Source organism: Schistocerca cancellata, chromosome 4, assembly GCF_023864275.1.
Source record: "Schistocerca cancellata isolate TAMUIC-IGC-003103 chromosome 4, iqSchCanc2.1, whole genome shotgun sequence".
NCBI classification, from domain to species: Eukaryota; Metazoa; Arthropoda; class Insecta; order Orthoptera; family Acrididae; genus Schistocerca; species Schistocerca cancellata.
The window spans coordinates 90,421,118-90,446,861 of NC_064629.1; positions in this window are offsets into that span (position 1 = coordinate 90,421,118).

Below are 25,744 nucleotides of genomic sequence, written 5' to 3' on the forward strand. Positions count from 1 at the left end.
GCAATGGTGCATCGGAATCTAATACTGCTGTCCCAGGAAAGGCTGAAAGCACGAACTAATAGAAGAGTTACTCCTCTTATAAATAAGACAACACTTTGCCTTTTGTATTCAATATCGATGCAATTTCTGTGTTTCATCGTTGATTTGAAGGTCCAAGGGATACAGTAAACCTGCAATGGTGCATCGGAATCTAATACTGCTGTCCCAGGAAAGGCTCAAAGCACGAACTATTAGGAGAGTTACTCGTCTTGTAAATAAGTCGACATTTTGCCTTTTGTATTCAATATCGATGCAATTTCTGTGTTTCATCGTTGATTTGAAGGTCCAAGGGATATAGTAAACCTGTAATGGTGCATCGGAATCTAATACTGCTCTCCCAGGAAACGCTAAAACCACTAACTATTAGAAGATTTACTCCTCTTGTAAATAAGTCGACATTTTGCCTTTTGTATTCAATATCGATGCAATTTCAGTGTTTCATCGTTGATTTGAAGGTCCATGGGATACAGTAAACCTGCAATGGTGCATCGCAATCTAATTCTGCTGTCCCAGGAAAGGCTCAAAGCACGTAGTACTAGAAGGGTTACTCCTCTTGTATATAAGTCGACATTTTGCCTTTTGTATTCAATATCGATGCAATTTCTGTGTTTCATCGTTGATTTGAAGGTCCAAGGGATACAGTAAACCTGCAATGGTTCATCGGAATCTAATACTGCTGTCCCAGGAAAGGCTAAAAGCACGAACTATTAGAAGAGATACTCCTCTTGTAAATAAGTCGACATTTTGCCTTTTGTATTCAATATCGATGCAATTTCAGTGTGTCATAGTTGTTTTGAAGGTCCAAGGGATACAGTAAACCTGCAATGGTGCATCGGAATCTAATACTGCTGTCCCAGGAAAGGCTCAAAGCACGAACTATTAGAAGAGTTACTCCTCTTATAAATAAGTCGACATTTTGCCGTTTGTATTGAAGATCGATGCAATTTCTGTGTTTCATCGTTGATTTGAAGGTCCAAGGGATACAGTAAACCTGCAATGGTGCATCTGAATCTAACTGCTGTCCCAGGAAAGGCTCAAATCACGAACTATTAGAAGAGTTACTCCTGTTGTAAATAAGTCGACATTTTGCCTTTTGTATTCAATATCGATGCAATTTCTGTGTTTCATCGTTGATTTGAAGGTCCAAGGGATACAGTAAACCTGCAATGGTGCATCGGAATCTATAACTGCTGTCCCAGGAAAGGCTCAAAGCACGAACTATTAGAAGAGTTACTCCTCTTATAAATAAATCGACACTTTGCGTTTTGTATTCAATATCGATGCAATTTCTGTGTTTCATCGTTGATTTGAAGGTCCAAGGGATACAGTAAACCTGCAATGGTGCATCGGAATCTAATACTGCTGTCCCAGGAAAGGCTCAAAGCACGAACTGTTAGTTGAGTTACTCCTCTTGTAAATAAGTCGACATTTTGCCTTTTGTATTCAATATCGATGCAATTTCTGTGTTTCACCGTCATTTGAAGGTCCAAGGGATACAGTAATGCTGCAATGGTGCATCGGAATCTAATACTGCTGTCCCAGGAAACGCTAAAAGCACGAACTATTAGAAGAGTTACTCCTTTTGTAAATAAGTCGACATTTTACCATTTGTATTCAATATCGATGCAACTTCAGTGTTTCATCGTTGATTTGAAGGTCCAAGGGATACAGTAAACCTGCAATGGTGCATCGGAATCTAATACTACTGTCCCAGGAAAGGCTAAAAGTACGAACAATTAGAAGAGTTACTCCTCTTGTAAATAAGTCGACATTTTGCCTTTTGTATTCAATATCGATGCAATTTCAGTGTTTCATCGTTGATTTGAAGGTCCGAGGGATACAGTAAACCTGCAATGGTGCATCGGAATCTATAACTGCTGTCCCAGGAAAGGCTCAAAGCACAAACTATTAGAAGAGTTACTCCTCTTATAAATAAGACGACACTTTGCCTTTTGTATTCAATATCGATGCAATTTCTGTGTTTCATCGTTGATTTGAAGGTCCAAGGGATACAGTAAACCTGCAATGGTGCATCGGAATCTAATACTACTGTCCCAGGAAAGGCTAAAAGCACGAACTATTAGAAGAGTTACTCCTCTTGTAAATAAGACGACATTTTGCCTTTTGTATTCAATATCGATGCAATTTCTGTGTTTCATCGTTGATTTGAAGGTCCAAGGGATACAGTAAACCTGCAATGGTGCATCGGAATCTATAACTGCTGTCACAGGAGAGGCTCAAAGCACGAACTATTAGAAGAGTTACTCCTCTTATAAATAAGACGACTCTTTGCCTTTTGTATTCAATATCGATGCAATTTCTGTGTTTCATCGTTGATTTGAAGGTCCAAGGGATACAGTAAACCTGCAATGGTGCATCGGAATCTAATACTGCTGTCCCAGGAAAGGCTCAAAGCACGAACTATTAGAAGAGTTACTCATCTTATAAATAAGACGACACTTTGATTTTTGTATTCAATATCGATGCAATTTCTGTGTTTCATCGTTGATTTGAAGGTCCAAGGGATACAGTAAACCTGCAATGGTGCATCGGAATCTAATACTGCTGTCCCAGGAAAGGCTCAAAGCACAAACTATTAGAGGAGTTACTCCTCTTGTAAATAAGTCGACATTTTGCCTTTTGTATTCAATATCGATGCCATTTCTTTGTTTCATCGTTGATTTGAAGGTCCAAGGGATACAGTAAACCTGCAATGGTGCATCGGAATCTAATACTGCTATCCCAGGAAACGCTAAAAGCACGAACTATTAGAAGAGTTACTCCTCTTGTAAATATGTCGACATTTTGCCTTTTGTATTCAATAACGATGCAATTTCAGTGTTTCATCGTTGATTTGATGGTCCAAGGGATACAGTAAACCTGCAATGGTGCATCGGAATCTAATACTACTGTCCCAGGAAAGACTAAAAGCACGAACTATTAGAAGAGTTACTCCTCTTGTAAATAAGTCGACATTTTGCCTTTTGTATTCAATATCGATGCAATTTCTGTGTTTCATCGTTGATTTGAAGGTCCGAGGGATATAGTAAACCTGTAATGGTGAGTCGGTATCTAATACTGCTGTCCCAGGAAAGGCTAAAAGCACGAACTATTAGAAAAGTTATTCCTCTTGTAAAGAAGTCGACATTTTGCCTTTTGTATTCAATATCGATGCAATTTCTGTGTTTCATCGTTGATTTGAAGGTCCAAGGGATACAGTAAACCTGCAATGGTGCATCGGAATCTAATACTGCTGTCCCAGGAAAGGCTCAAAGCACGAACTATTAGAAGAGTTACTCCTCTTGTAAATAAGTCGACATTTTGCCTTTTGTATTCAATATCGATGCAATTTCTGTGTTTCATCGTTGATTTGAAGGTCCAAGGGATACAGTAAACCTGCAATGGTGCATCGGAATCTATAACTGCTGTCCCAGGAAAGGCTCAAAGCACGAACTATTAGAAGAGTTACTCCTCTTATAAATAAGACGACACTTTGCCTTTTGTATTCAATATCGATGCAATTTATGTGTTTCATCGTTGATTTGAAGGTCCAAGGGATACAGTAAACCTGCAATGGTGCATCGGAATCTAATACTGCTGTCCCAGGAAAGGCTCAAAGCACGAACTAATAGAAGAGTTACTCCTCTTATAAATAAGACAACACTTTGCCTTTTGTATTCAATATCGATGCAATTTCTGTGTTTCATCGTTGATTTGAAGGTCCAAGGGATACAGTAAACCTGCAATGGTGCATCGGAATCTAATACTGCTGTCCCAGGAAAGGCTCAAAGCACGAACTATTAGAAGAGTTACTCCTCTTATAAATAAGACGACACTTTGCATTTGTACTCAATATCGATGCAATATCTGTGTTTCATCGTTGATTTGAAGGTCCAAGGGATACAGTAAACCTGCAATGGTGCATCGGAATTTAATACTGCTGTCCCAGAAAAGGCTCAAAGCACCAAGTACTAGAAGGGTTACTCCTCTTGTATATCGGTCGACATTTTGCCTTTTGTATTCAATATCGATGCAATTTCAGTGTTTCATCGTTGATTTGAAGGTCCAAGGGATACAGTAAACCTGAATTGGTGCATCGGAATCTAATACTGCTGTCCCAGGAAAGGCTCAATGTACGAACCATTAGAAGAGTTACTCCTCTTATAAATAAGACGACACTTTGCCTTTTGTATTCAATATCGATGCAATTTCTGTGTTTCATCGTTGATTTGAAGGTCCAAGGGATACAGTAAACCTGCAATGGTGCATCGGAATCTAATACTGCTGTCCCAGGAAAGGCTGAAAACACGAACTATTAGAAGAGTTCCTCCTCTTATAAATAAGACGACACTTTGCCTTTTGTATTCAATATCGATGCAATTTCTGTGTTTCATCGTTGATTTGAAGGTCCAAGGGATACAGTAAACCTGCAATGGTACATCGGAATCTAATACTGCTGTCCCAGGAAAGGCTCAAAGCACGAACTATTAGAGGAATTACTCCTCTTGTAAATAAGTCGACATTTTCCCTTTTGTATTCAATATCGATGCAATTTCAGTGTTTCATCGTTGATTTGAAGGTCCAAGGGATACAGTAAACCTGCAATGGTACATCGGAATCTAATACTGCTGTCCCAGGAAAGGCTCAATGTACGAACCATTAGAAGAGTTACTCCTCTTGTAAATAAGTCGACATTTTGCATTTGTACTCAATATCGATGCAATATCTGTGTTTCATCGTTGATTTGAAGGTCCAAGGGATACAGTAAACCTGCAATGGTGCATCGGAATTTAATACTGCTGTCCCAGAAAAGGCTCAAAGCACCAAGTACTAGAAGGGTTACTCCTCTTGTATATCGGTCGACATTTTGCCTTTTGTATTCAATATCGATGCAATTTCAGTGTTTCATCGTTGATTTGAAGGTCCAAGGGATACAGTAAACCTGAATTGGTGCATCGGAATCTAATACTGCTGTCCCAGGAAACGCTAAAAGCACGAACTATTAGAAGAGTTACTCCTCTTGTAAATAAGTCGACATTTTGCCTTTTGTATTCAATATCGATGCAATTTCTGTGTTTCATCGTTGATTTGTAGGTCCAAGGGATACAGTAAACCTGCAATGGTGCATCGGAATCTAATACTGCTGTCCCAGGAAAGGCTCAAAGCACGAAGTACTAGAAGGGTTACTCCTCTTGTATATAAGTCGACATTTTGCCTTTTGTATTCAATATCGATGCAATTTCTGTGTTTCATCGTTAATTTGAAGGTCCAAGGGATACAGTAAACCTGCAATGGTGCATCGGAATCTAATACTGCTGTCCCAGGAAACGCTAAAAGCACGTACTATTAGAAGAGTTACTCCTCTTGTAAATAAGTCGACATTTTGCCTTTTGTATTCAATATCGATGCAATTTCTGTGTTTCATCGTTGATTTGAAGGTCCAAGGGATACAGTAAACCTGCAATGGTGCATCGGAATCTAATACTGCTGTCCCAGGAAAGGCTCAAAGCACGAACTATTAGAAGAGTTACTCCTCTTATAAATAAGACGACACTTTGCCTTTTGTACTCAATATCGATGCAATTTCTGTGTTTCATCGTTGATTTGAAGGTCCAAGGGATACAGTAAACCTGGAATGGTGCATCGGAATCTAATACTACTGTCCCACGAAATGCTCAAAGCACGAACTATTAGAAGAGTTACTCCTCTTGTAAATAAGTCGACATTTTGCCGTTTGTATTCAATATCGATGCAATTTCAGTATTTCATAGTTGTTTTGAAGGTCCAAGGGATACAGTAAACCTGCAATGGTGCTTCGGAATCTAATACTGCTGTCCCAGGAAAGGCTCAAAGTACGAACTATTAGAAGAGTTACTCCTCTTGTAAATAAGTCGACATTTTGCCTTTTGTATTCAATATCGATGCCATTTCTTTGTTTCATCGTTGATTTGAAGGTCCAAGGGATACAGTAAACCTGCAATGGTGCATCGGAATCTAATACTGCTATCCCAGGAAACGCTAAAAGCACGAACTATTAGAAGAGTTACTCCTCTTGTAAATATGTCGACATTTTGCCTTTTGTATTCAATAACGATGCAATTTCAGTGTTTCATCGTTGATTTGAAGGTCCAAGGGATACAGTAAACCTGCAATGGTGCATCGGAATCTAATACTACTGTCCCAGGAAAGACTAAAAGCACGAACTATTAGAAGAGTTACTCCTCTTGTAAATAAGTCGACATTTTGCCTTTTGTATTCAATATCGATGCAATTTCTGTGTTTCATCGTTGATTTGAAGGTCCGAGGGATATAGTAAACCTGTAATGGTGAGTCGGTATCTAATACTGCTGTCCCAGGAAAGGCTAAAAGCACGAACTATTAGAAAAGTTATTCCTCTTGTAAAGAAGTCGACATTTTGCCTTTTGTATTCAATATCGATGCAATTTCTGTGTTTCATCGTTGATTTGAAGGTCCAAGGGATACAGTAAACCTGCAATGGTGCATCGGAATCTAATACTGCTGTCCCAGGAAAGGCTCAAAGCACGAACTATTAGAAGAGTTACTCCTCTTGTAAATAAGTCGACATTTTGCCTTTTGTATTCAATATCGATGCAATTTCTGTGTTTCATCGTTGATTTGAAGGTCCAAGGGATACAGTAAACCTGCAATGGTGCATCGGAATCTATAACTGCTGTCCCAGGAAAGGCTCAAAGCACGAACTATTAGAAGAGTTACTCCTCTTATAAATAAGACGACACTTTGCCTTTTGTATTCAATATCGATGCAATTTCTGTGTTTCATCGTTGATTTGAAGGTCCAAGGGATACAGTAAACCTGCAATGGTGCATCGGAATCTAATACTGCTGTCCCAGGAAAGGCTCAAAGCACGAACTAATAGAAGAGTTACTCCTCTTATAAATAAGACAACACTTTGCCTTTTGTATTCAATATCGATGCAATTTCTGTGTTTCATCGTTGATTTGAAGGTCCAAGGGATACAGTAATTCTGCAATGGTGCATCGGAATCTAATACTGCTGTCCCAGGAAAGGCTCAAAGCACGAACTATTAGAAGAGTTACTCCTCTTATAAATAAGACGACACTTTGCCTTTTGTATTCAATATCGATGCAATATCTGTGTTTCATCGTTGATTTGAAGGTCCAAGGGATACAGTAAACCTGGAATGGTGCATCGGAATCTAATACTACTGTCCCACGAAATGCTCAAAGCACGAACTATTAGAAGAGTTACTCCTCTTGTAAATAAGTGGACATTTTGTCTTTTGTATTCAATATCGATGCAATTTCAGTATTTCATAGTTGTTTTGAAGGTCCAAGGGATACAGTAAACCTGCAATGGTGCTTCGGTATCTAATACTGCTGTCCCAGGAAAGGCTCAAAGTACGAACTATTAGAAGAGTTATTCCTCTTGTAAATAAGTCGACATTTTGCCTTTTGTATTCAATATCGATGCAATTTCTGTGTTTTTATCGTCATTTGAAGGTCCAAGGGATACAGTAAACCTGTAATGGTGAGTCGGTATCTAATACTGCTGTCCCAGGAAAGGCTAAGAGCACGAACTATTAGAAGAGTTATTCCTCTTGTAAAGAAGTCGACATTTTGCCTTTTGTATTCAATATCGATGCAATTTCTGTGTTTCATCGTTGATTTGAAGGTCCAAGGGATACAGTAAACCTGCAATGGTGCATCGGAATCTAATACTGCTGTCCCAGGAAAGGCTCAAAGCACGAACTATTAGAAGAGTTACTCCTCTTATAAGTAAGACGACACTTTGCCTTTTGTATTCAATATCGATGCAATTTCTGTGTTTCATCGTTGATTTGAAGGTCCAAGGGATACAGTAAACCTGGAATGGTGCATCGGAATCTAATACTACTGTCCCACGAAATGCTCAAAGCACGAACTATTAGAAGAGTTACTCCTCTTGTAAATAATTCGACATTTTGCCTTTTGTATTCAATATCGATGCAATTTCAGTATTTCATAGTTGTTTTGAAGGTCCAAGGGATACAGTAAACCTGCAATGGTGCTTCGGAATCTAATACTGCTGTCCCAGGAAAGGCTCAAAGTACGAACTATTAGAAGAGTTATTCCTCTTGTAAATAAGTCGACATTTTGCCTTTTGTATTCAATATCGATGCAATTTCTGTGTTTCATCGTCATTTGAAGGTCCAAGGGATACAGTAAACCTGTAATGGTGAGTCGGTATCTAATACTGCTGTCCCAGGAAATGCTAAGAGCACGAACTATTAGAAGAGTTATTCCTCTTGTAAAGAAGTCGACATTTTGCCTTTTGTATTCAATATCGATGCAATTTCTGTGTTTCATCGTTGATTTGAAGGTCCAAGGGATACAGTAAACCTGCAATGGTGCATCGGAATCTAATACTGCTGTCCCAGGAAAGGCTCAAAGCACGAAATATTAGAAGAGTTACTCCTCTTATAAATAAGACGACACTTTGCCTTTTGTATTCAATATCGATGCAATTTCTGTGTTTCATCGTTGATTTGAAGGTCCAAGGGATACAGTAAACCTGCAATGGTGCATCGGAATCTAATACTGCTGTCCCAGGAAAGGCTCAAAGCACGAAGTACTAGAAGGGTTACTCCTCTTGTATTTAAGTCGACATTATGCCTTTTGTATTCAATATCGATGCAATTTCTGTGTTTCATCGTTGATTTGAAGGTCCAAGGGATACAGTAAACCTGCAATGGTGCATCGGAATCTATAGCTGCTGTCCCACGAAAGGCTCAAAGCACGAACTATTAGAAGAGTTACTTCTCTTATAAATAAGACGACACTTTGCCTTTTGTATTCAATATCGATGCAATTTCTGTGTTTCATCGTTGATTTGAAGGTCCAAGGGATACAGTAAACCTGCAATGGTGCATCGGAATCTAATACTGCTGTCCCAGGAAAGGCTGAAAGCACGAACTAATAGAAGAGTTACTCCTCTTATAAATAAGACAACACTTTGCCTTTTGTATTCAATATCGATGCAATTTCTGTGTTTCATCGTTGATTTGAAGGTCCAAGGGATACAGTAAACCTGCAATGGTGCATCGGAATCTAATACTGCTGTCCCAGGAAAGGCTCAAAGCACGAACTATTAGAAGAGTTACTCCTCTTATAAATAAGACGACACTTTGCCTTTTGTATTCAATATCGATGCAATTTCTGTGTTTCATCGTTGATTTGAAGGTCCAAGGGATACAGTAAACCTGCAATGGTGCATCGGAATCTAATACTACTGTCCCATGAAATGTTCAAAGCACGAACTATTAGAAGAGTTACTCCTCTTGTAAATAAGTCGACATTTTGCCTTTTGTATTCAATATCGATGCAATTTCAGTATTTCATAGTTGTTTTGAAGGTCCAAGGGATACAGTAAACCTGCAATGGTGCTTCGGAATCTAATACTGCTGTCCCAGGAAAGGCTCAAAGTACGAACTATTAGAAGAGTTACTCCTCTTGTAAATAAGTCGACATTATGCTTTTGTATTCAATATCGATGCAATTTCTGTGTTTCATCGTCATTTGAAGGTCCAAGGGATACAGTAAACCTGTAATGGTGAGTCGGTATCTAATACTGCTGTCCCAGGAAAGGCTAAGTGCACGAACTATTAGAAGAGTTATTCCTCTTGTAAAGAAGTCGACATTTTGCTTTTTGTATTCAATATCGATGCAATTTCTGTGTTTCATCGTTGATTTGAAGGTCCAAGGGATACAGTAAACCTGCAATGGTGCATCGGAATCTAATACTGCTGTCCCAGGAAAGGCTCAAAGCACGAACTATTAGAAGAGTTACTCCTCTTATAAATAAGACGACACTTTGCCTTTTGTATTCAATATCGATGCAATTTCTGTGTTTCATCGTTGATTTGAAGGTCCAAGGGATACAGTAATCCTGCAATGGTGCATCGGAATCTAATACTGCTGTCCCAGGAAAGGCTGAAAACACGAACTATTAGAAGAGTTCCTCCTCTTATAAATAAGACGATACTTTGCCTTTTGTATTCAATATCGATGCAATTTCTGTGTTTCATCGTTGATTTGAAGGTCCAAGGGATACAGTAAACCTGCAATGGTACATCGGAATCTAATACTGCTGTCCCAGGAAAGGCTCAAAGCACGAACTATTAGAGGAATTACTCCTCTTGTAAATAAGTCGACATTTTCCCTTTTGTATTCAATATCGATGCAATTTCAGTGTTTCATCGTTGATTTGAAGGTCCAAGGGATACAGTAAACCTGCAATGGTACATCGGAATCTAATACTGCTGTCCCAGGAAAGGCTCAATGTACGAACCATTAGAAGAGTTACTCCTCTTGTAAATAAGTCGACATTTTGCATTTGTACTCAATATCGATGCAATATCTGTGTTTCATCGTTGATTTGAAGGTCCAAGGGATACAGTAAACCTGCAATGGTGCATCGGAATCTAATACTGCTGTCCCAGGAAACGCTAAAAGCACGAACTATTAGAAGAGTTACTCCTCTTGTAAATAAGTCGACATTTTGCCTTTTGTATTCAATATCGATGCAATTTCTGTGTTTCATCGTTGATTTGAAGGTCCAAGGGATACAGTAAACCTGCAATGGTGCATCGGAATCTAATACTGCTGTCCCAGGAAAGGCTCAAAGCACGAACTATTAGAAGAGTTACTCCTCTTATAACTAAGTCGACACTTTGCCTCTTGTATTCAATATCGATGCAATTTCTGTGTTTCATCGTTGATTTGAAGGTCCAAGGGATACAGTAAACCTGCAATGGTGCATCGGAATCTAATACTGCTGTCCCAAGAAAGGCTCAAAGCACGAACTATTAGTAGAGTTACTCCTCTTGTAAATAAGTCGACATTTTGCCTTTTGTATTCAATATCGATGCAATTTCAGTGTTTCATCGTTGATTTGAAGGTCCAAGGGATACAGTAAAGCTGCAATGGTGCATCGGAATCTAATACTGCTGTCCCAGGAAAGGCTCAAAAGCACGAACTATTAGAAGAGTTACTCCTCTTGTAAATAAGTCGACATTTTGCTTTTGTATTCAATATCGATGCAATTTCTGTGTTTCATCGTTGATTTGAAGGTCCAAGGGATACAGTAAACCTGCAATGGTGCATCGGAATCTAATACTGCTGTCCCAGGAAAGGCTCAAAGCACGAACTATTAGAAGAGTTACTCCTCTTATAAATAAGACGACACTTTGCCTTTTGTACTCAATATCGATGCAATTTCTGTGTTTCATCGTTGATTTGAAGGTCCAAGGGATACAGTAAACCTGGAATGGTGCATCGGAATCTAATACTACTGTCCCACGAAATGCTCAAAGCACGAACTATTAGAAGAGTTACTCCTCTTGTAAATAAGTCGACATTTTGCCGTTTGTATTCAATATCGATGCAATTTCAGTATTTCATAGTTGTTTTGAAGGTCCAAGGGATACAGTAAACCTGCAATGGTGCTTCGGAATCTAATACTGCTGTCCCAGGAAAGGCTCAAAGTACGAACTATTAGAAGAGTTACTCCTCTTGTAAATAAGTCGACATTTTGCCTTTTGTATTCAATATCGATGCAATTTCTGTGTTTCATCGTCATTTGAAGGTCCAAGGGATACAGTAAACCTGTAATGGTGAGTCGGTATCTAATACTGCTGTCCCAGGAAAGGCTAAGAGCACGAACTATTAGAAGAGTTATTCCTCTTGTAAAGAAGTCGACATTTTGCCTTTTGTATTCAATATCGATGCAATTTCTGTGTTTCATCGTTGATATGAAGGTCCAAGGGATACAGTAAACCTGCAATGGTGCATCGGAATCTAATACTGCTGTCCCAGGAAAGGCTCAAAGCACGAACTATTAGAAGAGTTACTCCTCTTGTAAATAAGTCGACATTTTGCCTTTTGTATTCAATATCGATGCAATTTCTGTGTTTCATCGTTGATTTGAAGGTCCAAGGGATACAGTAAAACTGCAATGGTGCATCGGAATCTATAACTGCTGTCCCAGGAAAGGCTCAAAGCACGAACTATTAGAAGAGTTACTCCTCTTATAAATAAGACGACACTTTGCCTTTTGTATTCAATATCGATGCAATTTCTGTGTTTCATCGTTGATCTGAAGGTCCAAGGGATACAGTAAACCTGCAATGGTGCATCGGAATCTAATACTGCTGTCCCAGGAAAGGCTCAAAGCACGAACTATTAGAAGAGTTACTCCTCTTATAAATAAGACGACACTTTGCCTTTTGTATTCAATATCGATGCAATTTCTGTGTTTCATCGTTGATTTGAAGGTCCAAGGGATACAGTAAACCTGCAATGGTGCATCGGAATTTAGTACTGCTGTCCCAGAAAAGGCTCAAAGCACGAAGTACTAGAAGGGTTACTCCTCTTGTATATAGGTCGACATTTTGCCTTTTGTATTCAATATCGATGCAATTTCTGTGTTTCATCGTTGATTTGAAGGTCCAAGGGATACAGTAAACCTGCAATGGTGCATCGGAATCTAATACTGCTGTCCCAGGAAACGCTAAAAGCACGAACAATTAGAAGAGTTACTCCTCTTGTAAATAAGTCGACATTTTGCCTTTTGTATTCAATATCGATGCAATTTCTGTGTTTCATAGTCGATTTGAAGGTCCAAGGGATACAGTAAACCTGCAATGGTGCATCGGAATCTAATACTGCTGTCCCAGGAAAGGCTCAAAGCACGAAGTACTAGAAGGGTTACTCCTCTTGTATATAAGTCGACATTTTGCCTTTTGTATTCAATATCGATGCAATTTCTGTGTTTCATCGTTGATTTGAAGGTCCAAGGGATACAGTAAACCTGCAATGGTGCATCGGAATCTAATACTGCTGTCCCAGGAAACGCTAAAATCACGAACTATTAGAAGAGTTACTCCTCTTGTAAATTAGTGTACATTTTGCCTTTTGTATTCAATATCGATGCAATTTCTGTGTTTCATCGTTGATTAGAAGGTCCAAGGGATACAGTAAACCTGCAATGGTGCATCGGAATCTAATACTGCTGTCCCAGGAAAGGCTCAAAGCACGAACTATTACAAGAGTTACTCCTCTTATAAATAAGTCGACACTTTGCCTTTTGTATTCAATATCGATGCAATTTCTGTGTTTCATCGTTGATTTGAAGGTCCAAGGTATAAATTAAACCTGCAATGGTGCATCGGAATCTAATACTGCTGTCCCAAGAAAGGCTCAAAGCACGAACTATTAGTAGAGTTACTCCTCTTGTAAATAAGTCGACATTTTGCCTTTTGTATTCAATATCGATGCAATTTCAGTGTTTCATCGTTGATTTGAAGGTCCAAGGGATACAGTAAAGCTGCAATGGTGCATCGGAATCTTATACTGCTGTCCCAGGAAAGGCTCAAAAGCACGAACTATTAGAAGAGTTACTCCTCTTGTAAATAAGTCGACATTTTGCTTTTGTATTCAATATCGATGCAATTTCTGTGTTTCATCGTTGATTTGAAGGTCCAAGGGATACAGTAAACCTGCAATGGTGCATCGGAATCTAATACTGCTGTCCCAGGAAACGCTAAAAGCACGAACTATTAGAAGAGTTACTCCTCTTGAAAATAAGTCGACATTTTGCCTTTTGTATTCAATATCGATGCAATTTCAGTGTTTCATCGTTGATTTGAAGGTCCAAGGGATAAAGTAAACCTGCAATGGTGCATCGGAATCTAATACTACTGTCCCAGGAAAGGCTCAAAGCACGAACTATTAGAAGAGTTACTCCTCTTGTAAATAAGTCGACATTTTGCCCTTTGTATTCAATATCGATGCAATTTCTGTGTTTCATCGTTGATTTGAAGGTCCAAGGGATACAGTAAACATGCAATGGTGCAACGGAATCTATAACTGGTGTCCCAGTAAAGGCTCAAAGCACGAACTATTACAAGAGTTACTCCTCTTATGAATAAGACGACACTTTGCTTTTGTATTCAATATCGATGCAATTTCTGTGTTTCATCGTTGATTTGAAGGTCCAAGGGATACAGTAAACCTGCAATGGTGCATCGGAATCTAATACTGCTGTCCCAGGAAAGGCCCAAAGCACAAACTATTAGAAGAGTTACTCCTCTTATAAATAAACGACACTTTGCCTTTTGTATTCAATATCGATGCAATTTCTGTGTTTCATCGTTGATTTGAAGGTCCAAGGGATACAGTAAACCTGCAATGGTACATCGGAATCTAATACTGCTGTCCCAGGAAAGGCTCAAAGCACGAACTATTAGAAGAGTTACTCCTCTTGTAAATAAGTCGACATTTTGCCTTTTATATTCAATATCGATGCAATTTCTGTGCTTCATCGTTGATTTGAAGGTCCAAGGGATACAGTAAACCTGCAATGGTGCATCGGAATCTAATACTGCTGTCCCAGGAAAGGCTCAAAGCACGAAGTACTAGAAGGGTTAGTCCTCTTGTATTTAAGTCGACATTTTGCCTTTTGTATTCAATAACGATGCAATTTCTGTGTTTCATCGTTGATTTGAAGGTCCAAGGGATACAGTAAACCTGCAATGGTGCATCGGAATCTAATACTGCTGTCCCAGGAAAGGCTCAAAGCACGAGCTATTAGAAGAGTTACTCCTCTTGTAAATAAGTCGACATTTTGCCATTTGTATTCAATATCGATGCAATTTCTGTGTTTCATCGTTGATTTGAAGGTCCAAGGGATACAGTAAACCTGCAATGGTGCATCGGAATCTATAAGTGCTGTCCCAGGAACTTCTAAATGCACGAACTATTAGAAGAGTTACTCCTCTTATAAATAAGACGACACTTTGCCTTTTGTATTCAATATCGATGGAATTTCTGTGTTTCATCGTTGATTTGAAGGTCCAAGGGATACAGTAAACCTGCAATGGTGCATCGGAATCTAATACTGCTGTCCCAGGAAAGGCTCAAAGCACGAACTATTAGAAGAGTTACTCCTCTTGTAAATAAGTCGACATTTTGCCTTTTGTATTCAATATCGATGCAATTTCTGTGTTTCATCGTTGATTTGAAGGTCCAAGGGATACAGTAAACCTGCAATGGTGCATCGGAATCTAATACTGCTGTCCCAGGAAAGGCTCAAAGCACGAACTATTAGAAGAGTTACTCCTCTTATAAATAAGTCAAAATTTCGCCTTTTGTATTGAAGATCGATGGAATTTCTGTGTTTCATCGTTGATTTGAAGGTACAAGGGATACAGTAAACCTGCAATGGTGCATCGGAGTCTAATACTGCTGTCCCAGGAAAGGCTGAAAGCACGAACTATTAGAAGAGTTACTCCTCTTGTAAATAAGACGACACTTTGCCTTTTGTATTCGATATCGATGCAATTTCTGTGTTTCATCGTTGATTTGAAGGTCCAAGGGATACAGTAAACCTGCAATGGTGCATCGGAATCTAATACTGCTGTCCCAGGAAAGGCTCAAAGCACGAACTATAAGAAGAGTTACTCCTCTTGAAAATAAGTCGACATTTTGCCTTTTTTATTCAATATCGATGCAATTTCTGTGTTTCATCGTAGATTTGATGGTCCAAGGGATACAGTAAACCTGCAATGGTGCATCGGAATCTAATACTGCTGTCCCAGGAAAGGCTCAAAGCATGAACTATTAGAAGAGTTTCTCGTCTTGTAAATAAGTCGACATTTTGCCTTTTGTATTCAATATCGATGCAATTTCTGTGTTTCATCGTTGATTTGAAGGTCCAAGGGATACAGTAAACCTGCAATGGTGCATCGGAATCTAAAACTGCTGTCCCAGGATAGGTCAAAGCACGAACTGTTAGAAGAATTACTCCTCTTGTAAATAAGTCGACTATTTGCTTTTGTATTCAATATCGATGCAATTTCAGTGTTTCATCGTTGATTTGAAGGTCCAAGGGATACAGTAAACCTGCAATGGTGCATCGGAATCTAATACTGCTGTCCCTGGAAAGGCTCAAATCACGAACTATTAGAAGAGTTACTCCTCTTGTAAATAAATCGACATTTTGCCTTTTGTATTCAATATCGATGCAATATCAGTATTTCATAGTTGTTTTGAAGGTCCGAGGGAAACAGTAAACCTGCAATGGTGCATCGGAATCTAATACTGCTGTCCCAGGAAAGGCTCAAAGCACGAACTATTAGAAGAGTTACTCCTCTTATAAATAAGTCGACTTTTTGCCTTTTGTATTCAATATCGATGCAATTTCTGTGTTTCTTCGTTTATTTGAAGGTCCAAGAGATACAGTAAACCTGCAATGGTGCATCGGAATCTAATACTGCTATCCCAGGAAAGGCTCAAAGCACGAACTTATAGAAGAGTTACTCCTCTTGTAAATAAGTCGACATTTTGCTTTTGTATTCAATATCGATGCAATTTCAGTGTTTCATCGTTGATTTGAAGGTCCAAGGGATACAGTAAACCTGCAATGGTGCATCGGAATCTAATACTGCTGTCCCTGGAAAGGCTCAAAGCACGAACTATTGGAAGAGTAACTCCTCTTGTAAATAAGTCGACATTTTGCCTTTTGTATTCGATATCGATGCAATATCAGTATTTCATAGTTGTTTCGAAGGTCCAAGGGATACAGTAAACCTGCAATGGTGCATCGGAATCTAATACTGCTGTCCCAGGAAAGGCTCAAAGCACGAACTATTAGAAGAGTTACTCCTCTTATAAATAAGTCGACATTTTGCCTTTTGTATTCAATATCGATGCAAATTCTGTGTTTCATCGTTTATTTGAAGGTCCAAGGGATACAGTAAACCTGCAATGGTGCATCGGAATCAAATATTGCTGTCCCAGGAAAGGCTCAAAGCACAAACTATTAGAAGAGTTACTCCTCTTGTAAATAAGTCGACATTTTGCCTTTTGTATTCGATATCGATGCAATATCAGTATTTCATAGTTGTTTCGAAGGTCCAAGGGATACAGTAAACCTGCAATGGTGCATCGGAATCTAATACTGCTGTCCCAGGAAAGGCTCAAAGCACGAACTATTAGAAGAGTTACTCCTCTTATAAATAAGTCGACATTTTGCCTTTTGTATTCAATATCGATGCAAATTCTGTGTTTCATCGTTTATTTGAAGGTCCAAGGGATACAGTAAACCTGCAATGGTGCATCGGAATCTAATACTGCTGTCCCAGGAAAGGCTCAAAGCACGAACTATTAGAAGAGTTACTCCTCTTATAAATAAGACGACACTTTGCCTTTTGTATTCAATATCGATGCAATTTCTGTGTTTCATCGTTGATTTGAAGGTCCAAGGGATACAGTAAACCTGCAATGGTGCATCGGAATCTAATACTGCTGTCCCAGGAAAGGCTGAAAGCACGAACTATTAGAAGAGTTACTCCTCTTATAAATAAGACGACACTTTGCCTTTTGTATTCAATATCGATGCAATTTCTGTGTTTCATCGTTGATTTGAAGGTCCAAGGGATACAGTAAACCTGCAATGGTACATCGCAATCTAATACTGCTGTCCCAGGAAAGGCTCAAAGCACGAACTATTAGAGGAATTACTCCTCTTGTAAATAAGTCGACATTTTGCCTTTTGTATTCAATATCGATGCAATTTCAGTGTTTCATCGTTGATTTGAAGGTCCAAGGGATACAGTAAACCTGCAATGGTACATCGGAATCTAATACTGCTGTCCCAGGAAAGGCTCAAAGCACGAACCATTAGAAGAGTTACTCCTCTTGTAAATAAGTCGACATTTTGCATTTGTACTCAATATCGATGCAATTTCTGTGTTTCATCGTTGATTTGAAGGTCCAAGGGATACAGTAAACCTGCAATGGTGCATCGGAATTTAGTACTGCTGTCCCAGAAAAGGCTCAAAGCACGAAGTACTAGAAGGGTTACTCCTCTTGTATATAGGTCGACATTTTGCCTTTTGTATTCAATATCGATGAAATTTCTGTGTTTCATCGTTGATTTGAAGGTCCAAGGGATACAGTAAACCTGCAATGGTGCATCGGAATCTAATACTGCTGTCCCAGGAAACGCTAAAAGCACGAACAATTAGAAGAGTTACTCCTCTTGTAAATAAGTCGACATTTTGCCTTTTGTATACAATATCGATGCAATTTCTGTGTTTCATAGTTGATTTGAAGGTCCAAGGGATACAGTAAACCTGCAATGGTGCATCGGAATCTAATACTGCTGTCCCAGGAAAGGCTCAAAGCACGAAGTACTAGAAGGGTTACTCCTCTTGTATATAAGTCGACATTTTGCCTTTTGTATTCAATATCGATGCAATTTCTGTGTTTCATCGTTGATTTGAAGGTCCAAGGGATACAGTAAACCTGCAATGGTGCATCGGAATCTAATACTGCTGTCCCAGGAAACGCTAAAATCACGAACTATTAGAAGAGTTACTCCTCTTGTAAATAAGTGTACATTTTGCCTTTTGTATTCAATATCGATGCAATTTCTGTGTTTCATCGTTGATTTGAAGGTCCAAGGGATACAGTAAACCTGCAATGGTGCATCGGAATCTAATACTGCTGTCCCAGGAAAGGCTCAAAGCACGAACTATTACAAGAGTTACTCCTCTTATAAATAAGTCGACACTTTGCCTTTTGTATTCAATATCGATGCAATTTCTGTGTTTCATCGTTGATTTGAAGGTCCAAGGGATACAGTAAACCTGCAATGGTGCATCGGAATCTAATACTGCTGTCCCAAGAAAGGCTCAAAGCACGAACTATTAGTAGAGTTACTCCTCTTGTAAATAAGTCGACATTTTGCCTTTTGTATTCAATATCGATGCAATTTCAGTGTTTCATCGTTGATTTGAAGGTCCAAGGGATACAGTAAAGCTGCAATGGTGCATCGGAATCTTATACTGCTGTCCCAGGAAAGGCTCAAAAGCACGAACTATTAGAAGAGTTACTCCTCTTGTAAATAAGTCGACATTTTGCTTTTGTATTCAATATCGATGCAATTTCTGTGTTTCATCGTTGATTTGAAGGTCCAAGGGATACAGTAAACCTGCAATGGTGCATCGGAATCTAATACTGCTGTCCCAGGAAACGCTAAAAGCACGAACTATTAGAAGAGTTACTCCTCTTGAAAATAAGTCGACATTTTGCCTTTTGTATTCAATATCGATGCAATTTCAGTGTTTCATCGTTGATTTGAAGGTCCAAGGGATAAAGTAAACCTGCAATGGTGCATCGGAATCTAATACTACTGTCCCAGGAAAGGCTCAAAGCACGAACTATTAGAAGAGTTACTCCTCTTGTAAATAAGTCGACATTTTGCCCTTTGTATTCAATACCGATGCAATTTCTGTGTTTCATCGTTGATTTGAAGGTCCAAGGGATACAGTAAACATGCATTGGTGCAACGGAATCTATAACTGCTGTCCCAGTAAAGGCTCAAAGCACGAACTATTACAAGAGTTACTCCTCTTATGAATAAGACGACACTTTGCTTTTGTATTCAATATCGATGCAATTTCTGTGTTTCATCGTTGATTTGAAGGTCCAAGGGATACAGTAAACCTGCAATGGTGCATCGGAATCTAATACTGCTGTCCCAGGAAAGGCCCAAAGCACAAACTATTAGAAGAGTTACTCCTCTTATAAATAAACGACACTTTGCCTTTTGTATTCAATATCGATGCAATTTCTGTGTTTCATCGTTGATTTGAAGGTCCAAGGGATACAGTAAACCTGCAATGGTACATCGGAATCTAATACTGCTGTCCCAGGAAAGGCTCAAAGCACGAACTATTAGAAGAGTTACTCCTCTTGTAAATAAGTCGACATTTTGCCTTTTATATTCAATATCGATGCAATTTCTGTGCTTCATCGTTGATTTGAAGGTCCAAGGGATACAGTAAACCTGCAATGGTGCATCGGAATCTAATACTGCTGTCCCAGGAAAGGCTCAAAGCACGAAGTACTAGAAGGGTTAGTCCTCTTGTATTTAAGTCGACATTTTGCCTTTTGTATTCAATATCGATGCAATTTCTGTGTTTCATCGTTGATTTGAAGGTCCAAGGGATACAGTAAACCTGCAATGGTGCATCGGAATCTAATACTGCTGTCCCAGGAAAGGCTCAAAGCACGACCAATTAGAAGAGTTACTCCTCTTGTAAATAAGTCGACATTTTGCCATTTGTATTCAATATCGATGCAATTTCTGTGTTTCATCGTTGATTTGAAGGTCCAAGGGATACAGTAAACCTGCAATGGTGCATCGGAATCTATAAGTGCTGTCCCAGGAACTTCTAAATGCACGAACTATTAGAAGAGTTACTCCTCTTATAAATAAGACGACACTTTGCCTTTTGTATTCAATATCGATGGAATTTCTGTGTTTCATCGTTGATTTGAAGGTCCAAGGGATACAGTAAACCTGCAATGGTGCATCGGAATCTAATACTGCTGTCCCAGGAAAGGCTCAAAGCACGAACTATTAGAAGAGTTACTCCTCTTGTAAATAAGTCGACATTTTGCCTTTTGTATTCAATATCGATGCAATTTCTGTGTTTCATCGTTGATTTGAAGGTCCAAGGGATACAGTAAACCTGCAATGGTGCATCGGAATCTAATACTGCTGTCCCAGGAAAGGCTCAAAGCACGAACTATTAGAAGAGTTACTCCTCTTATAAATAAGTCAAAATTTCGCCTTTTGTATTGAAGATCGATAGAATTTCTGTGTTTCATCGTTGATTTGAAGGTACAAGGGATACAGTAAACCTGCAATGGTGCATCGGAGTCTAATACTGCTGTCCCAGGAAAGGCTGAAAGCACGAACTATTAGAAGAGTTACTCCTCTTGTAAATAAGACGACACTTTGCCTTTTGTATTCAATATCGATGCAATTTCTGTGTTTCATCGTTGATTTGAAGGTCCAAGGGATACAGTAAACCTGCAATGGTGCATCGGAATCTAATACTGCTGTCCCAGGAAAGGCTCAAAGCACGAACTATAAGAAGAGTTACTCCTCTTGAAAATAAGTCGACATTTTGCCTTTTTTATTCAATATCGATGCAATTTCTGTGTTTCATCGTAGATTTGATGGTCCAAGGGATACAGTAAACCTGCAATGGTGCATCGGAATCTAATACTGCTGTCCCAGGAAAGGCTCAAAGCATGAACTATTAGAAGAGTTTCTCGTCTTGTAAATAAGTCGACATTTTGCCTTTTGTATTCAATATCGATGCAATTTCTGTGTTTCATCGTTGATTTGAAGGTCCAAGGGATACAGTAAACCTGCAATGGTGCATCGGAATCTAAAACTGCTGTCCCAGGATAGGTCAAAGCACGAACTGTTAGAAGAATTACTCCTCTTGTAAATAAGTCGACTATTTGCTTTTGTATTCAATATCGATGCAATTTCAGTGTTTCATCGTTGATTTGAAGGTCCAAGGGATACAGTAAACCTGCAATGGTGCATCGGAATCTAATACTGCTGTCCCTGGAAAGGCTCAAATCACGAACTATTAGAAGAGTTACTCCTCTTGAAAATAAATCGACATTTTGCCTTTTGTATTCAATATCGATGCAATATCAGTATTTCATAGTTGTTTTGAAGGTCCGAGGGAAACAGTAAACCTGCAATGGTGCATCGGAATCTAATACTGCTGTCCCAGGAAAGGCTCAAAGCACGAACTATTAGAAGAGTTACTCCTCTTATAAATAAGTCGACTTTTTGCCTATTGTATTCAATATCGATGCAATTTCTGTGTTTCTTCGTTTATTTGAAGGTCCAAGAGATACAGTAAACCTGCAATGGTGCATCGGAATCTAATACTGCTATCCCAGGAAAGGCTCAAAGCACGAACTTATAGAAGAGTTACTCCTCTTGTAAATAAGTCGACATTTTGCTTTTGTATTCAATATCGATGCAATTTCAGTGTTTCATCGTTGATTTGAAGGTCCAAGGGATACAGTAATCCTGCAATGGTGCATCGGAATCTAATACTGCTGTCCCTGGAAAGGCTCAAAGCACGAACAATTGGAAGAGTAACTCCTCTTGTAAATAAGTCGACATTTTGCCTTTTGTATTCGATATCGATGCAATATCAGTATTTCATAGTTGTTTCGAAGGTCCAAGGGATACAGTAAACCTGCAATGGTGCATCGGAATCTAATACTGCTGTCCCAGGAAAGGCTCAAAGCACGAACTATTAGAAGAGTTACTCCTCTTATAAATAAGTCGACATTTTGCCTTTTGTATTCAATATCGATGCAAATTCTGTGTTTCATCGTTTATTTGAAGGTCCAAGGGATACAGTAAACCTGCAATGGTGCTTCGGAATCAAATATTGCTGTCCCAGGAAAGGCTCAAAGCACAAACTATTAGAAGAGTTACTCCTCTTGTAAATAAGTCGACATTTTGCCTTTTGTATTCGATATCGATGCAATATCAGTATTTCATAGTTGTTTCGAAGGTCCAAGGGATACAGTAAACCTGCAATGGTGCATCGGAATCTAATACTGCTGTCCCAGGAAAGGCTCAAAGCACGAACTATTAGAAGAGTTACTCCTCTTATAAATAAGTCGACATTTTGCCTTTTGTATTCAATATCGATGCAAATTCTGTGTTTCATCGTTTATTTGAAGGTCCAAGGGATACAGTAAACCTGCAATGGTGCATCGGAATCTAATACTGCTGTCCCAGGAAAGGCTCAAAGCACGAACTATTAGAAGAGTTACTCCTCTTATAAATAAGACGACACTTTGCCTTTTGTATTCAATATCGATGCAATTTCTGTGTTTCATCGTTGATTTGAAGGTCCAAGGGATACAGTAAACCTGCAATGGTGCATCGGAATCTAATACTGCTGTCCCTGGAAAGGCTGAAAGCACGTACTATTAGGAGAGTTACTCCTCTTATAAATAAGACGACACTTTGCCTTTTGTATTCAATATCGATGCAATTTCTGTGTTTCATCGTTGATTTGAAGGTCCAAGGGATACAGTAAACCTGCAATGGTGCATCGGAATCTAATACTGCTGTCCCAGGAAAGGCTGAAAGCACGAACTATTAGAAGAGTTACTCCTCTTATAAATAAGACGACACTTTGCCTTTTGTATTCAATATCGATGCAATTTCTGTGTTTCATCGTTGATTTGAAGGTCCAAGGGATACAGTAAACCTGCAATGGTACATCGGAATCTAATACTGCTGTCCCAGGAAAGGCTCAAAGCACGAACTATTAGAAGAGTTACTCCTCTTGTAAATAAGTCGACATTTTGCCATTTGTATTCAATATCGATGCAATTTCTGTGTTTCATCGTTGATTTGAAGGTCCAAGGGATACAGTAAACCTGCAATGGTGCATCGGAATCTATAAGTGCTGTCCCAGGAACTTCTAAATGCACGAACTATTAGAAGAGTTACTCCTCTTATAAATAAGACGACACTTTGCCTTTTGTATTCAATATCGATTGAATTTCTGTGTTTCATCGTTGATTTGAAGGTCCAAGGGATACAGTAAACCTGCAATGGTGCATCGGAATCTAATACTGCTGTCCCAGGAAAGGCTCAAAGCACGAACTATTAGAAGAGTTACTCCTCTTGTAAATAAGTCGACATTTTGCCTTTTGTATTCAATATCGATGCAATTTCTGTGTTTCATCGTTGATTTGAAGGTCCAAGGGATACAGTAAACCTGCAATGGTGCATCGGAATCTAATACTGCTGTCCCAGGAAAGGCTCAAAGCACGAACTATTAGAAGAGTTACTCCTCTTATAAATAAGTCAAAATTTCGCCTTTTGTATTGAAGATCGATGGAATTTCTGTGTTTCATCGTTGATTTGAAGGTACAAGGGATACAGTAAACCTGCAATGGTGCATCGGAGTCTAATACTGCTGTCCCAGGAAAGGCTGAAAGCACGAACTATTAGAAGAGTTACTCCTCTTGTAAATAAGACGACACTTTGCCTTTTGTATTCGATATCGATGCAATTTCTGTGTTTCATCGTTGATTTGAAGGTCCAAGGGATACAGTAAACCTGCAATGGTGCATCGGAATCTAATACTGCTGTCCCAGGAAAGGCTCAAAGCACGAACTATAAGAAGAGTTACTCCTCTTTAAAATAAGTCGACATTTTGCCTTTTTTATTCAATATCGATGCAATTTCTGTGTTTCTTCGTAGATTTGATGGTCCAAGGGATACAGTAAACCTGCAATGGTGCATCGGAATCTAATACTGCTGTCCCAGGAAAGGCTCAAAGCATGAACTATTAGAAGAGTTTCTCGTCTTGTAAATAAGTCGACATTTTGCCTTTTGTATTCAATATCGATGCAATTTCTGTGTTTCATCGTTGATTTGAAGGTCCAAGGGATACAGTAAACCTGCAATGGTGCATCGGAATCTAAAACTGCTGTCCCAGGATAGGTCAAAGCACGAACTGTTAGAAGAATTACTCCTCTTGTAAATAAGTCGACTATTTGCTTTTGTATTCAATATCGATGCAATTTCAGTGTTTCATCGTTGATTTGAAGGTCCAAGGGATACAGTAAACCTGCAATGGTGCATCGGAATCTAATACTGCTGTCCCTGGAAAGGCTCAAATCACGAACTATTAGAAGAGTTACTCCTCTTGTAAATAAATCGACATTTTGCCTTTTGTATTCAATATCGATGCAATATCAGTATTTCATAGTTGTTTTGAAGGTCCGAGGGAAACAGTAAACCTGCAATGGTGCATCGGAATCTAATACTGCTGTCCCAGGAAAGGCTCAAAGCACGAACTATTAGAAGAATTACTCCTCTTATAAATAAGTCGACTTTTTGCCTTTTGTATTCAATATCGATGCAATTTCTGTGTTTCTTCGTTTATTTGAAGGTCCAAGAGATACAGTAAACCTGCAATGGTGCATCGGAATCTAATACTGCTATCCCAGGAAAGGCTCAAAGCACGAACTTATAGAAGAGTTACTCCTCTTGTAAATAAGTCGACATTTTGCTTTTGTATTCAATATCGATGCAATTTCAGTGTTTCATCGTTGATTTGAAGGTCCAAGGGATACAGTAAACCTGCAATGGTGCATCGGAATCTAATACTGCTGTCCCTGGAAAGGCTCAAAGCACGAACCATTGGAAGAGTAACTCCTCTTGTAAATAAGTCGACATTTTGCCTTTTGTATTCGATATCGATGCAATATCAGTATTTCATAGTTGTTTCGAAGGTCCAAGGGATACAGTAAACCTGCAATGGTGCATCGGAATCTAATACTGCTGTCCCAGGAAAGGCTCAAAGCACGAACTATTAGAAGAGTTACTCCTCTTATAAATAAGTCGACATTTTGCCATTTGTATTCAATATCGATGCAAATTCTGTGTTTCATCGTTTATTTGAAGGTCCAAGGGATACAGTAAACCTGCAATGGTGCATCGGAATCAAATATTGCTGTCCCAGGAAAGGCTCAAAGCACAAACTATTAGAAGAGTTACTCCTCTTGTAAATAAGTCGACATTTTGCCTTTTGTATTCGATATCGATGCAATATCAGTATTTCATAGTTGTTTCGAAGGTCCAAGGGATACAGTAAACCTGCAATGGTGCATCGGAATCTAATACTGCTGTCCCAGGAAAGGCTGAAAGCACGAACTATTAGAAGAGTTACTCCTCTTATAAATAAGACGACACTTTGCCTTTTGTATTCAATATCGATGCAATTTCTGTGTTTCATCGT